Raw genomic sequence first — 17865 nt, 5'->3', positions numbered from 1 at the left:
AATGGTTTAGTGTGTAGGGTGTAGTGTATTAGTATAAAGGGTTTAGTGTGTAGGGTCTAGGGTGTAGTGTATTAGTATAAAGGGTGTAGTGTGTAGGGTCTAGGGTGTAGTGTATTAGTATAAAGGGTTTAGTGTGTAGGGTCTAGGGTGTAGTGTATTAGTATAAAGGGTTTAGTGTGTAGGGTCTAGGGTGTAGTGTATTAGTATAAAGGGTTTAGTGTGTAGGGTCTAGGGTGTAGTGTATTAGTATAAAGGGTTTAGTGTGTAGTGTGTAGGGTGTAGGGCCCCAACTTAACAAAAACCTTTTCATTTATTGTTTATTGTTGGGCATAAAAGACTGTAAAAACACCTGCAAAGCAGCTCCAATTGATTTTAATTTAGTAAATCTACTTATTCCCAGTGTATTAGGTCCAGTTTATTAGGTACACCTCCCACCAAAATGGTTTGCTCCGACAGACAGTGAGTCACGTGGTCCTGGCTTGTTATATAAAGCAGGCAGACAGGCATCAAGGCATTCAGTTACTGTTTGATTGAAAATTATAATGGCCTTAAAACATTTGATTTAAGCGATTTCGAACGTGGTATGATCGTCGATTCCTGTATCTCAGAAACATCCGGCTTCCTGGGCTTTTCACGCACGACGTGTCTAGGGTTTACCGAGAATGGTGCGACAAACAGCACAACCGTGTCTAGGGTTTACCGAGAATGGTGCGACAAACAGCACGACCGTGTCTAGGGTTTACCGAGAATGGTGCGACAATAAGCATGACCGACCGTGTCTAGGGTTTACCGAGAATGGTGCGACAATAAGCATGACCGACCGTGTCTAGGGTTTACCGAGAATGGTGCGACAATAAGCATGACCGACCGTGTCTAGGGTTTACCGAGAATGGTGCGACAATAAGCATGACCGACCGTGTCTAGGGTTTACCGAGAATGGTGCGACAAAAAGCAAAACAACTGTCAGCGGCTGTCCTTTGGTCGAAAACAGCTAATTGATGAAAGAGAACAGCAAGAATCATGCTGACAGACGGGCCACAAACAGGCAAACAACGGAGCAGTACAACAGCATCTCAGAACGGACAACTCGTCAACTATTGCAGCAGACGACCACACCGGGTTCCACTCCTATCAGCTAAAAACAAGAAGTGGGCACGCGATCACCAACACTGGACAACTGAAGAGAGGAAAAACATTGCCTGAATCCCAGTTCCTGTTACGTCATGCTGATGGCAGAGTCAGGATTTGGCCTAAGCAGAATGAGTCCATGACCACATCCTGCCTGGTGTCAACGATACAGGCTGATGGCAGAGTCAGGATTTGGCGTAAGCAGAATGAGTCCATGACCACATCCTGCCTGGTGTCAACGGTACAGGCTGATGACAGAGTCAGGATTTGGCGTAAGCAGAATGAGTCCATGACCACATCCTGCCTGGTGTCAACGGTACAGGCTGATGGCAGAGTCAGGATTTGGCGTAAGCAGAATGAGTCCATGACCACATCCTGCCTGGTGTCAACGGTACAGGCTGATGGCAGAGTCAGGATTGGGCGTAAGCAGAATGAGTCCATGACCACATCCTGCCTGGTGCCAACGGTACAGACTGATGGCAGAGTCAGGATTTGGCGTAAGCAGAATGAGTCCATGACCACATCCTGCCTGGTGTCAACGGTACAGGCTGATGGCAGAGTCAGGATTGGGCGTAAGCAGAATGAGTCCATGACCACATCCTGCCTGGTGCCAACGGTACAGGCTGATGGCAGAGTCAGGATTTGGCGTAAGCAGAATGAGTCCATGACCACATCCTGCCTGGTGTCGACGGAACAGGCTGGTGGCGGAGGTGTAAAGGTGTGGGGAATGTTTTACTGGCACAGTACCAATTGATACCAATTGAGCAACGTTTCCATTCCCCGAAGATTTCAGGCTGTTCTGAAAGCAAAGGGTCCGACTAGGTACTAGAAGGGTGTACCTAATAAACTGGCAACTACGTGTATGTGATTCTTACAAAGGTTTGAAATGATACCAATTGAGCAACGTTTCCTATCCCCAAAGAATTCAGGCTGTTCTGGAAGCAAAGCGTCTGACCAGGTACTAATAAACTGGCAGTTGATGATCCCTGGTGTAAGGGTCTAGTGTGTACTGTACCTGACAGCACCAGCGCAGGTAGAGACTCCTCAAAGAAGACATGGTGGACAGGTAACCTAGACCTGTATCTGTAATCCTCACACATCTGGAGAGAGAGAGAGAGAGAGAGGGAGAGAGAGAGAGAGAGAGAGGGAGAGAGAGAGGGGGGGAGAGAGAGACAGAGAGAGAGAGAGAGAGAGAGAGAGAGAGACAGAGAGAGAGGGGGGGAGAGAGAGACAGAGAGAGAGACAGAGAAAGAGAGAGAGGGGGAGAGAGAGAGAGAGAGAGAGAGAAAGAGAGAGAGGGGGGGAGAGAGAGACAGAGAGAGAGACAGAGAAAGAGAGAGAGGGGGAGAGAGAGAGACAAAGAGAGAGGGGGGGGAGAGAGACAGAGAGAGAGACAGAGAAAGAGAGTGACCATAATGATACTTTACTATACTGGTTTTCTTTCTGAAATAAGGTAGTATAGACCTGTACTCAGCAGATCCCAGATCCCCCCACCACACACACTATACAACTACCTGCTATACGCCACACTACTATACTACACCCTATACCCTACTATAATACACACTACTATACTATACTCTACTATACTACACTACACTATACTCCGCTCTCACCTGTCCAGTACCAGCTCCTCTAGTTTGTGGAGGTCACAGGCGATGTACTCCAGGGCCATGTCAGTGATGCGTGGGCACCAGGAGAGGTCCAGGCTCCGCAGCTTCCTCAGGTTCTCTGCTACCAGCTCCACCCCGTCATCAGTGATTTTAGAGCAGCCTGACAGGCTCAGAGCCGTGAGGTTGGGCAGGCTGTGGACCATGTTAACCACACCGTGGTTGGTGATCTCCCAACACGAGTGGAGACGCAGCGTGTGAGTGGTGTAGCCCTGAGGGGGAGGGAGGGAGGGAGGGAGGGAGGGAGGGAGGGAGGGAGGGAGGGAGGGAGGGAGGGAGAGAGAGACAGGGAGAGAGAGAGAGAGAGAGAATGAGGTTTAGGATTATATCTCTGAACTCATCATGAGAGGATCAATGGGGGCCCCTCCGGCCGGTAAGGGAACTGATCTGCAGGCCTACAGAGAGGACGGAGAGAGGGGGAAGGGAAGACGTGTGTGTGTGTGTGTGTGTGTGTGTACCAGTACCTGCGTGCTCTCTATAACAGTGTAGGATTGTAACCTACCTGTTTGGCTGTGAAGTAAGCCATGGCTGTGTCGGTTACGTGGTAGGCCTGCAGGCTGAGCTCTGACAGGTTGGGCAGTAGCTGTGAGATGGCAGCGATGGCGTCGTCCGCTACGTTGATACAGTCGCTGACGCTGAGCGAGGTGAGCCGTGCATTCAGGCTGGACCACAGACCGGCCTCCGTGAAGTCATTACAACCGGCCAACTCCAGGTGCATCAGACCCTGCATCTGTTCCAGCATCACCTACACACACCAGACAACACACTGAGATTACACAATACACACACACCTATCCAGCATTACCTACACACACACACCTATCCAGCATCAAATACACACAAACCAGACAACACACTGAGATTACACAATACACACACCTATCCAGCATCACCTACACACACCACAGAGAACACACTGATATTACACAATACACACACACCTATCCAGCATCACCTACACACACCAGAGAACACACTGAGATTACACAATACACACACACCTATCCAGCATCACCTTCACACACACCAGAGAACACAAACTGAGATTACACAATACACACACACCTATCCAGCATTACCTACACACACACCAGACAACACACTGAGATTACACAATACACACACCTATCCAGCATCAACTACACACACCAGACAACACACTGAGATTACACAATACACACACCCCTATCCAGCATCACCTAAACACACACCTATCCAGCATCACCTACACACAAACCAGACAACACACTGAGATTACACAAAACACACACCTATCCAGCATCACCTACACACACCACAGAGAACACACTGATATTACACAATACACACACCCCTATCCAGCATCACCTACACACACACCACACTGAGATTACACAATACACACACACACCTATCCAGCATCACACACACACACACACACACACACCACAGAGAACACAATGAGATTACACAGTACACACCCCCCTAACCAGCATCACCTACACACACACCACAGAGAACACACTGAGATTACACAATACACACACACACCTATCCAGCATCACCTACACACACGCACACACACACACACACAACATATATTACACAATACACACACACCACAGAGAACACACTGAGATTACACAATACACACACCCCTATCCAGCATCACCTACACACACACCACAGACAACACACTGAGATTACACAATACACACACACCTATCCAGCATCACCTGCACACACACACCACAGAGAACACACACTGAGTTTAAAGAATACACACACCCTTATCCAGCATCACCTACACACACACCTATCCAGCATCACCTACACACACACACCACAGACAACACACTGATATTACACAATACACACACACACCTATCCAGCATCACATACACACACACACAGAGAACACACACTGCGTTTGCAGAATACACACACCCTTATTCAGCATCACCTACACACACACACCACAGAGAACACACACTGAGTTTACAACGATATAACTCTGATACAACTCTGATACAACTCTGATACAACTCTGATACAACTGATACAATTCTGATATAACTCTGATATAACTCGGATATAACTGATACAACTCTGATACAACTCTGATATAACTCGGATATAACTGATACAACTCTGATACAACTCTGATATAACTCTGATATAACTGATACAATTCTGATATAACTCTGATATAACTCGGATATAACTGATACAACTCTGATACAACTCTGATATAACTCGGATATAACTGATACAACTCTGATACAACTCTGATATAACTCTGATATAACTCTGATACAACTCTGATATAACTGATACAACTCTGATACAACTGATATAACTGATATAACTGATATAACTCTGATATAACTGATATAACTCAGATATAACTGATATAACTGATATAACTCAGATATAACTGATATAACTGATATAACTCAGATATAACTGATATAACTGATATAACTCTGATACAACTCGGATATAACTTGGATATAACTGATATAACTGATATAACTCAGATATAACTGATATAACTGATATAACTCAGATATAACTGATATAACTGATATAACTCTGATACAACTCTGATACAACTCTGATATAACTCAGATATAACTGATATAACTGATATAACTCAGATATAACTGATATAACTGATATAACTCAGATATAACTGATATAACTGATATAACTCTGATATAACTCGGATATAACTCGGATATAACTGATATAACTGATATAACTCAGATATAACTGTGATACTAAAGTGTATTTGGAAGGTATTCAGACCCCTTGACTTTTTCCACATTTTGTTACATTACAGCCTTATTCTAATATTGATTACATTGTTTTTTTCCCCTCATCAATCTACACACAATACCCCATAATGACGAAGCAAAAACAGGTTTTTAGACATTTTCGCAAATGTATTAAAAATCAGTGCTCTGGAGCAGGTTTTCATCAAGGATCTCTCTGTACTTTGCTCCGTTCATCTTTCCCTCCATCCTGACTAGTCTCCCAGTCCCTGCAGGTAAAAAACATTTCCACAGCATGATGCTGCCACCACCATGCTTCACTGTAGGTTATGGAGCCAGGTCTCCTCTAGACGTGACACTTGGCATTCAGGCCAAAGAGTTCAATCTTGGTTTCATCAGACGAGAGAATCTTGTTTCTCATGGTCTGAGAGTCCTTTAGATGCCTTTTGGAAAACTCCAAGCGGGCTGTCATGTGCCTTTTACTGAGGAGTGGCTTCCATCTGGCCACTCTACCAATCAGGGCTGATTGGTGGAGTGCTGCACAGATGGTTCTCCTATCTCCACAGAGGAAATCTATCAGAGTGACCATCGGGTTCTTGGTCACCTCCCTGACCAAGGCCCTTCTTCCCCGATTGCTCAGTTTGGCCGGGCGGCCAGCCCTAGGAAGAGTCTTGGTGGTTCCAATCTTCTTCCATTTAAGAATGATGGAGGCCATTGTGTTCTTGGGGACCTTCAATGCCGCAGAAATGTTTTGGTACCCTTCCCCAGATCTGTGCCTCGACACAATCCTGTCTCTGAGCTGTACGGACAATTCCTTCGACCTCATGGCTTGGTTTTTACTCTGACATGCACTGTCAACTGTGGGACCTTATATACACAGGTGTGTGCCTTTCCAAATCATGACCAATCATCTGAATTTACCACAGGTGGACTCCAATCAAGTTGTAGAAACATCTCAAGGATGATCAATGGAAACAGGATGCACCTGAGCTCAATTTCGAGTCTCATAGCAAAGGGTCTGAATACTTATGTAAATAAGATATTTCTGTTTTTTACTTTTGAATACATTTGCAAAAATTTCTAAAAAGCTTTTTTATTTTATTTAACCTTTATTTAACAAGGCAGGTCAGTTAAGAACAAATTATTATTTACAATGACGGCCTAGGAACTGTGGGTTAACTGCCTTGTTCAGGGGCAGAACAACAGATTTTTACCTCGTCAGCTCGGGGACTCGATCTTGCAACCTTTCAGTTACTAGTCCAACGCTCTTACCACTAGGCTACCCTGCCGCACCATTAGTCATTATGGGCTATTGTGTGTAGATTGATGAGGATTTAGAAGAAAAAAAAAATTTAGAAACGTGGAAAAAGTCAAGGGGTCTGAATACTTTCTGAAGGCACTGTAACTCTAAGGTCTCACTCGGATCAGCAGTAGATGCCAGGTATTGCACGCTAGACATTTAAAGGTAATTTCCGATTGAGCCGACAAAATGCAGCGTTTATCTGTGAATGCAGTCTCCGCTAAAGTGGGAACATTACCTTTAAATGGTGCAATAGTGGACAAAGTGCAATTGGGGATTGAATCCTAAGCCTAAGTGATTTAAATCAACTCAATGCCTGTTTATCCTCCAACGGTCATGTTCAAACTACGGACCAGGAGCCTCATCCGGTACCATACTTCCTGTGACTCTGAACGTCAGCTCATCTCATCGACAACACAACTTCCTGTTACTCTGAACGTCAGCTCATCTCATCAACAACACAACTTCCTGTTACTCTGAACGTCAGCTCATCTCTTCGACAACACAACTTCCTGTGACTCTGAACGTCAGCTCATCTCATCAACAACACAACTTCCTGTGACTCTGAACGTCAGCTCATCTCATCAACAACACAACTTCATGTGACTCTGAATGTCAGCTCATCTCATCAACAACATAACTTCCTGTGACTCTGAACGTCAGCTCAGCTCATCTCATCAACAACACAACTTCCTGTGACTCTGAACGTCAGCTCATCTCATCGACAACACAACTTCCTGTGACTCTGAACGTCAGCTCATCTCATCAACAACACAACATCCTGTGACTCTGAACGTCAGCTCATCTCATCAACAACACAACTTCCTGTGACTGAATGTCAGCTCATCTCATCAACAACACAACTTCCTGTGACTCTGAACGTCAGCTCATCAACAACACAACTTCCTGTGACTCTGAACGTCAGCTCATCTCATCAACAACACAACATCCTGTGACTCTGAACGTCAGCTCATCTCATCAACAACACAACTTCCTGTGACTGAATGTCAGCTCATCTCATCAACAACACAACTTCCTGTGACTCTGAACGTCATCTCATCAACAACACAACTTCCTGTGACTGTGAACGTCAGCTCATCTCATCAACAACACAACTTCCTGTGACTCTGAACGTCAGCTCATCTCATCAACCACACAACTTCCTGTGACTCTGAACGTCAGCTCATCTCATCAACAACACAACTTCCTGTGACTCTGAACGTCAGCTCATCAACAACACAACTTCCTGTGACTCTGAACGTCAGCTCATCTCATCAACAACACAACTTCCTGTGACTGTGAACGTCAGCTCATCTCATCAACAACACAACTTCCTGTGACTGAACGTCAGCTCATCTCATCAACAACACAACTTCCTGTGACTCTGAACGTCAGCTCATCTCATCAACAACACAACCACAACAATGTCCCTGACAATAAGGTGCACAATATACTGTAAGGTCGACATGTTCCCCTTTCGCAAAGACCTCTGCACTATGAACTAACTCAAGAGGCAACCTTCTAAATAACCGGGGCTCCAATACTGAACCTCACAATTGTGTTGAATGTGGCCTGTTAAATCGCACTGTAACTACAACATAAATCACTCAGCAGATTACAGTGGGGCAAAAAAAGTATTTAGTCAGCCACCAATTGTGCAAGTTCTCCCACTTAAAAAGATGAGAGAGGTCATTTTTATCATAGGTAGACTTCAACTATGACAGACAAAATGAGAAAAAAAATCCAGAAAATCACATTGTAGGATTTTTTATGAATTTATTAATGAACAACACCACCACAGTAGTCCACATTCACAACACCACCACAGTAGTCCATACTCACAAAAACACCACAGTAGTCCATATTCACAACAACACAGTAGTCCATACTCACAACAACACCACAGTAGTCCATACTCACAACAACACCACAGTAGTCCAGACTCACAACAACACCACAGTAGTCCATACTCACAACAACACCACAGTAGTCCATACTCACAACACCACAGTAGTCCATACTCACAACAACACCACAGTAGTCCATACTCACAACAACACCACAGTAGTCCATACTCACAACACCACCACAGTAGTCCATACTCACAACAACACCACAGTAGTCCATACTCACAACAACACCACAGTAGTCCATACTCACAACAACACCACATTAGTCCATACTCACAACACCACCACAGTAGTCCATACTCACAATAACACCACAGTAGTCCAGACTCACAACAACACCACAGTAGTCCATACTCACAACACCACCACAGTAGTCCATACTCACAACAACACCACAGTAGTCCATACTCACAACAACACCACAGTAGTCCAGACTCAAAACAACACCACAGTAGTCCATACTCACAACACCACCACAGTAGTCCATACTCACAACACCACCACAGTAGTCCATATTCACAACACCACCACAGTAGTCCATACTCACAACAACACAGTAGTCGATACTCACACCACCACCACAGTAGTCCATACTCACAACAACACAGTAGTCCATATTCACAACAACACAGTAGTCCATACTCACAACACCACAGTAGTCCATACTCACAACAACATCACAGTAGTCCATACAACACCACAGTAGTCCATACTCACAACAACACCACAGTAGTCCATACTCACAACAACACCACAGTAGTCCATACTCACAACAACACCACAGTAGTACATACTCACAACAACACCACAGTAGTCCATACTCACAACAACACCACAGTAGTCCATACTCACACCACCACCACAGTAGTCCATACTCACAACACCACAGTAGTCCATACTCACAACAACACCACAGTAGTCCATACTAAAAACACCACAGTAGTCCATACTCACAACACCACAGTAGTCCATACTCACAACAACATCACAGTAGTCCATACTCACAACAACACCACAGTAGTGCATACTCACAACACCACAGTAGTCCATACTCACAACAACACCACAGTAGTCCATACTCACAACACCACCACAGTAGTCCATACTCACAACAACACCACAGTAGTGCATACTCACAACACCACAGTAGTCCATACTCACAACACCACCACAGTAGTCCATACTCACAACACCACCACAGTAGTCCATACTCACAACACCACCACAGTAGTCCATACTCACAACAACATCACAGTAGTCCATACTCACAACAACACCACAGTAGTCCATACTTACAACACCACAGTAGTCCATACTCACAACACCACAGTAGTCCATATTCACAACACCACAGTAGTCCATACTCACAACACCACAGTAGTCCATACTCACAACACCACAGTAGTCCATATTCACAAGACCACAGTAGTCCACTCACAACACCACAGTAGTCCATACTCACAACACCACAGTAGTCCATACTCACAACACCACAGTAGTCCATATTCACAACACCGCCACAGTAGTCCATACTCACAACAACACCACAGTAGTCCATACTCACAACAACACCACAGTAGTCCATATTCACAACACCACAGTAGTCCATACTCACAACACCACCACAGTAGTCCATATTCACAACACCACCACAGTAGTCCAGACTCACAACAACACCACAGTAGTCCATACTCACAACACCACCACAGTAGTCCATACTCACAACAACACCACAGTAGTCCATACTCACAACCCCACCACAGTAGTCCATACTCACAACACCACCACAGTAGTCCATACTCACAACAACACCACAGTAGTCCATACTCACAACAACACCACAGTAGTCCATACTCACAACAACACCACAGTAGTCCATACTCACAACAACACCACAGTAGTCCATACAACACCACAGTAGTCCATATTCACAACACCACAGTAGTCCATATTCACAACAACACCACCACAGACAAGCAGGGTGGATTGTTGACTATTCTGATTCCATGTATGAGGGGTGTTTTGGAATGGAATGGAATGCCAAGTCACTGTACCAAACCTTTTCTCCCTCGGTGATGCTGTGTTTACAGAGACGATCAGAAACTCAGCTATGCTATTGTTATTATAATAGACAATGGTTGGATTGCATCTTACAGCACTCCTGTGACATCTCACGTTTCACAGAGACTCATGTTCATTCTACTCACTCTATCGATTGTTTACCTGCTGGGGATAAACATTCCACAGATCTAGGACCAGCTCCTCACCAGCCTCAAACACTAACCTTAACCATTAACCATTCCAATAGAATATCTCTCCTCTCTCTGTCCCATGATCATGTGACCAGTGAGCAAGGTCATGTGATGTGACATTCCACATTCCATGTGATCCCCGGTGACCTAGTTGACATGGTGCCCAGCTACAGCGGAATCCAGCTCGCCCGGTGACTGTTACTAGGTTACGCAGCGGTGGGGTGGCAGGCTTTCCTGAGTTCAGGGAGTGCATTGTGTTGATATTGATGCTGAGGATTAACAAAAGTAACACGTTAAATTACTTTAAAGTAACACGGTATATTACTATAAAGTATTGCGTTATATTACTATAAAGTATTGCGTTATATTACTATAAAGTATTGCGTTATATTACTATAAAGTAACACGTTATATTACTATAAAGTATTGCGTTATATTACTATAAAGTAACACGTTATATTACTATAAAGTATTGTGTAATATTACTATAAAGTATTGCGTTATATTACTATAAAGTATTGCGTTATATTACTATAAAGTAACACGTTATATTACTATAAAGTATTGCGTTATATTAATATAAAGTATTGCGTTATGTTACTATAAAGTATTGCGTTATGTTACTATAAAGTAACACGTTATATTACTATAAAGTATTGCGTTATATTACTATAAAGTAACACGTTATATTACTATAAAGTATTGCGTTATATTACTATAAAGTAAGGTGTTATATTACTATAAAGTATTGCGTTATATTACTATAAAGTAAGGTGTTATATTACTATAAAGTAAGGTGTTATATTACTATAAAGTATTGCGTTATATTACTATAAAGTAAGGTGTTATATTACTGTAAAGACGCCATATTCCTATACGACACTACTTCTGTCCAGGGTCGGTAGGGCTTCACAGCATCACTGTAGGACAGCAATGAGATTGATACCATCTCTACAGTAAGCCTGTTTACACCCTTGACTGTGGGACTAATGGAAGCTACATCTACTGTAGGACTAATGGAAGCTACATCTACTGTAGGACTAATGGAATCTACATGTACTGTAGGACTAATAAAAGCTACATCTACTGTAGGACTAATGGAAGCTACATGTACTGTAGGACTAATGGGAGCTACATCTACTGTAGGACTAATGGAAGCTACATCTACTGTATGACTAATGGAAGCTCCATCTACTGTAGGACTAATGGAAGCTACATCTACTGTAGGACTAATGGGAGCTACATCTACTGTAGGACTAATGGAAGCTCCATCTACTGTAGGACTAATGGAAGCTCCATCTACTGTAGGACTAATGGAAGCTCCATGTACTGTAGGACTAATGGAAGCTCCATCTACTGTAGGACTAATGGAAGCTCCATCTACTGTAGGACTAATGGAAGCTACATCTACTGTAGGACTAATGGAAGCTCCATGTACTGTAGGACGAATGGAAGCTCCATCTACTGTAGGACTAATGGAAGCTCCATCTACTGTAGGACTAATGGAAGCTACATGTACTGTAGGACTAATGGAATCTACATGTACTGTAGGACTAATAAAAGCTACATCTACTGTAGGACTAATGGAAGCTACATCTACTGTAGGACTAATGGAAGCTACATCTACTGTAGGACTAATGGAAGCTACATCTATTGTAGGACTAATGGGAGCTACATGTACTGTAGGACTAATAAAAGCTACATCTACTGTAGGACTAATGGAAGCTACATCTACTGTAGGACTAATGGAAGCTCCATCTACTGTAGGACTAATGGAAGCTACATCTACTGTAGGACTAATGGAATCTACATGTACTGTAGGACTAATAAAAGCTACATCTACTGTAGGACTAATGGAAGCTCCATCTACTGTAGGACTAATGGAAGCTACATGTACTGTAGGACTAATGGGAGCTACATCTACTGTAGGACTAATGGAAGCTCCATCTACTGTAGGACTAATGGAAGCTACATCTACTGTAGGACTAATGGAATCTACATGTACTGTAGGACTAATAAAAGCTACATCTACTGTAGGACTAATGGAAGCTACATCTACTGTAGGACTAATGGAAGCTACATCTACTGTAGGACTAATGGACGCTACATCTACTGTAGGACTAATGGAATCTACATGTACTGTAGGACTAATGGGAGCTACATCTACTGTAGGACTAATGGAAGCTACATCTACTGTAGGACTAATGGAAGCTACATGTACTGTAGGACTAATGGAAGCTCCATCTACTGTAGGACTAATGGAATCTACATGTACTGTAGGACTAATAAAAGCTACATCTACTGTGGGACTAATGGAAGCTACATCTACTGTAGGACTAATGGAAGCTACATGTACTGTAGGACTAATGGGAGCTACATCTACTGTAGGACTAATGGAAGCTACATCTACTGTAGGACTAATAAAAGCTACATCTACTGTAGGACTAATGGAAGCTACATCTACTGTAGGACTAATGGAAGCTCCATCTACTGTAGGACTAATGGAAGCTACATCTACTGTAGGACTAATGGAAGCTACATCTTCTGTAGGACTAATGGAAGCTACATCTACTGTAGGACTAATGGAAGCTCCATCTACTGTAGGACTAATGGAAGCTACATCTACTGTAGGACTAATGGAAGCTCCATCTACTGTAGGACACATTGAGTACACATTGTTGATTCCCGCTGGGGTCATCCATATGAAATAGCATGCATACACTACACGCTTTTTCCCTCAGGGTCTCTCGGACGTTTCACAGTTTTACTGTAGCCCTGAACTAGCTCACCTGATTGAAGCAGTCAAGGGCTTGATGATTAGTTGATGATTCGTTTATGATTAGTTGATGATTAGTTGACCAGTTGAATCAGCTGCTAGCTGTGGAATAGTTTAAATCCATGGACAGGCTTGTCCCCAAGGAGAGGTTGTAGAAAGGCTGTGCTAAATGGCATGTTTGTGTTCACATGACTGTAACTATATAAGAACCCTCCGTGCCCGGCATCCTACCCCCACCTTCCCTACCCTACCACCAGGACCCCCTCAACCCCCTGGGACCTACCGCAGCTTCTCTCCTGGGTCCAGACCTGGAGTCACAGCCCGCTGACAGCCCTCAACCCCCTGGGACCCTTGCCTACCACAGCTTCTCTCCTGGGACCCTTGCCCACCACAGCTTCTCCCCTGGGTCCCTTGCCCACCACAGCTTCTCTCCTGGGTCCCTTGCCCACCGCAGCTTCTCTCCTGGGACCCTTGCCTACCACAGCTTCTCTCCTGGGACCCTTGCCCACCACAGCTTCTCTCCTGGGACCCTTGCCCACCACAGCTTCTCTCCTGGGACCCTTGCCCACCACAGCTTCTCTCCTGGGACCCTTGCCCACCACAGCTTCTCTCCTGGGACCCTTGCCCACCACAGCTTCTCTCCTGGGACCCTTGCCTACCACAGATTCTCTCCTGGGACCCTTGCCCACCACAGCTTCTCTCCTGGGACCCTTGCCTACCGCAGCTTCTCTCCTGGGACCCTTGCCTACCACAGCTTCTCTCCTGGGACCCTTGCCCACCACAGCTTCTCTCCTGGGACCCTTGCCTACCGCAGCTTCTCTCCTGGGACCCTTGCCTACCACAGCTTCTCTCCTGGGTTCAGACCTGGAGTCACAGCCCGCTGACGGCCCTCAACCCCCTGGGACCCTTGCCTACCACAGCTTCTCTCCTGGGACCCTTGCCCAACGCAGCTTCTCTCCTGGGTCCAGACCTGGACCACAGCCCGCTGACAGTAAATACAGTGGGGGGAAACAGTATTTAGTCAGCCACCAATTGTGCAAGTTCTCCCACTTAAAAAGATGAGAGAGGCCTGTAATTTCCATCATGGGTACAGTTCAACTATGACAGACAAAATGAGGGAAAGAAAATCCAGAAAACCACATTGTAGGATTTTTTTAAATGAATTTATTTGTACCTATGATGAAAATTACAGGCCTCTCTCATCTTTTTAAGTGGGAGAACTTGCACAATTGGTGGCTGACTAAATATGTTTTTTTTGCCCCCCACTGTATATATATATATATATATGACAATGACTCACCTCCAGGCCTGCGTCTGTAATGGTGGACCTCTTCAGACTGACCGACTTCACCCCCTTCTTGGACAAGGGGTAGTTATCAATGAACTCACAGATGTCCAGGTCTGAAACTCCCACCAGACAGAACGCCTGGAACCCCCTGAGAGCGAAGGCCTGCAGGCTGACAAACTCCTTGTCTCCGCCGGGGAGCAGGGCGTACAGCTCCTTGGCGTGGAGGATGGGCGTGACACCCTCCCAGAACTTAGACTGGTACAGCACTTTCCTCCAGGTCCTACACACCTGGGCCAGGACACACTTCTCAGCCGTGGTGAAATACCACAGCAGCCTGTTGAGCAGCTTCTCATCCAGGGCCAGCTGGCGCTCCAGGGGCGGCAGAAGGGCCAGAGGCAGGGTGAGGGGAAGGTGAGGCTTGGGGAAGGTGAGGGGGACCTGGCGCAGCGGGGGTTTGAGGACCATCAGGGGGCTGTGGTCCAGGTCTGGACCCAGGAGAGAGGGACCCAGGGGGTTGAGGGGGTCCAGGTGGTAGGGTAGGGAAGGCGGGGGTAGGATGCCGGGCACGGAGGAGGACTGGCACAGGCGGTTCTTGGCGGCGGGCGTGCCCTTGGTGATGCTGGCGCTGCCCAAACCGTTGGGCTGAGGGGGGAGCTTGACCATGCCGTTCCTCGGGACACACGGAGACTTGAGCTCGCTGGGGGTCGACATGTTCAACATTGGGAACCTAGGAGGAGGGAGAAAGAATTAATACATGGTAAACATTGGATCAGAGAGAGAGGGGGGGGGGGGGGTAGTGATCTGGCCCTCATACCATCATTGGCTACCTAATCATCCCCGGCCTCCAATTGGCCCATTCATCTCATTCATCTCCCCTTCCACTATTCACCAGGTTGTTGCTGTGACTGAGAATGTGTTGTCAGTCAACTTACCTGGTTAAATAAAAAATATATTTAACACATCGTCTATGGACCTGCCTGTCTGTCACTCAAGGGACTGAGTAGATAAACACCACTGGGCAGTTCTTATGTAGATAGCTGAGCCGCAGACTGACTGTGTTTCCCAAAAACCTGCGTGCTTGATGTTGGAGAGCCTCGCTCTTATGTACAATATAGCCTGCACAGAAACAGACACGATTTCTGGGCAAACAAAGCATTATTTTTCGTTTGAATAATTCACAGAACACTTGGCGACACTCCCTTGGCAGGCTTGCACTGGAAATAGAACAGAGCGGTTGTTTATAGTGGCAGAGGCCTATATCTAAGCAAGCATCCCTACTAGGCTAGCCTACAATATTACGTAATGCCGATGGCACAGTAGCACAGCAGTAAGTTACAATGGGACGTGTTTACTCTGAATAAAGATACCAAGGCCAAACGTAAACAGTTTAAATCGATGGCCGACGCTGAGAGGTGTAACGTTTGCGCCTGATCAACAATCATCGCAGATAAAATAAACTCTATGCATCCTTCATTGTCAAAACCTTCAGATGCAGTCGGCATCATTATTCATATCGACAAAATATACAATTAATAGCATTCCCGTCATCAAATAGTGTCTATGACTGCCGACAGTAACCCAGGCTATAGGCTTCACCATCAGACGTTAGCCTTGGGCTTTTACAAACGGATCGAATATTAAACCCATTTCACTCTGCTTGTGATCGGTCCAATAATTCGGTTTGTGTTGCACGCAACACATATCGGTGTAATAGAGCTGAACGGGGAATAAGCGATGCGGCAGCAGAAAAGCTAACCGAAGGAAGGGATGGCTATTCTCCCGTCCCTTCTCGTCCTCTCTCTCTCTCTCTTCCTCCCTCCCGCTCTCTCGCACCGCTAAACAAAAAAAAAATACCATTGCAGTGCTCCGGCCAGCATGAATCTGCATTGTACTGCTCTTACCTTTAAACTGAACCCCGTCACCTCCCCCGGTTGACCCGAAGCCTCGCAAGTCTTTCACCAAACGGAGCTCTATTTTATCGCCCGCATCACCATACTACCAGCAGCATCCACAGGGAATGGCGGAGAGCGGGGGATGTTATTGAATTGTTGTAGCTACGACGCGATGCGAATCGTTTGAAAGGTGCATCATTTTGTATCGGAAGCGACGAGGACAGAATAAGAGGGAATATGCGTGAAATCGGGACGATGTGTTGTCCGGTGTTGTTTGTTTCATCGGCGCATCATTCCACGGTGTCAGCGGATATAACTATGTGGTGCGTTCGAATCAGTGTCGGAGAGAGAGAGAGAGAGGGAACGAGAACCCTGTAAATAGAAACCAACATGACATCGCCTGGCTCACTGACATCAGCGGAACTCAACAGAGGAGGAGAGGAAGAGGGGAGGCTGAGGCGGTACTCTCTCTCTCTCTTTCGTTCTCTCTCTCTCAATTCAATTTCAGTTCAAAATGTTTCCCATGCTTTATTGGCAACATGTGTTTACATTGCCTGAGCAATTGAATTGAACAAAAATGAGAACACAAAAAAGGATTAAAATTTAACAGTAAACATTTAACTCCCAAATGTTCGAAAAAGATCAAGACATTTCAAGTGTTATATATTATCAGTAATGTTTTAGCAATGTGCAAATAGTTGTAGTACGAATAGTAGGGGAAGATAAATAAACAGATTCATATTGGTGGTATTTACTCTCACTCTTTCTCTCTCTCTCTCATCTCTCTCTCTCTCTCTCTCTCTCTTTCTCTCTCTCTCCCCCATCTCTCTTTCTCTCTCTCTCTGTCTCTCTCTGTCTCTCTCCCCCTCTCTGTCTCTCTGTCTCTGTCTCTC

At 45.2% G+C, this 17865-nt stretch overlaps 1 pseudogene; it reads right to left on the bottom strand.

Annotated features, from left to right (window-relative positions):
* Positions 1 to 17191, bottom strand: part of LOC139424128 (F-box/LRR-repeat protein 16-like) — a 23837-nt pseudogene extending 6646 nt beyond the window's left edge.
* Between the last annotated feature and the right edge of the window lie 674 nt (positions 17192 to 17865).

This window comes from Oncorhynchus clarkii, chromosome 13 (assembly GCF_045791955.1).
Source record: "Oncorhynchus clarkii lewisi isolate Uvic-CL-2024 chromosome 13, UVic_Ocla_1.0, whole genome shotgun sequence".
NCBI classification, from domain to species: Eukaryota; Metazoa; Chordata; class Actinopteri; order Salmoniformes; family Salmonidae; genus Oncorhynchus; species Oncorhynchus clarkii.
Note: the sequence above shows the minus strand (reverse complement) of the source record. Positions and strands in the feature narration are given on the sequence as shown.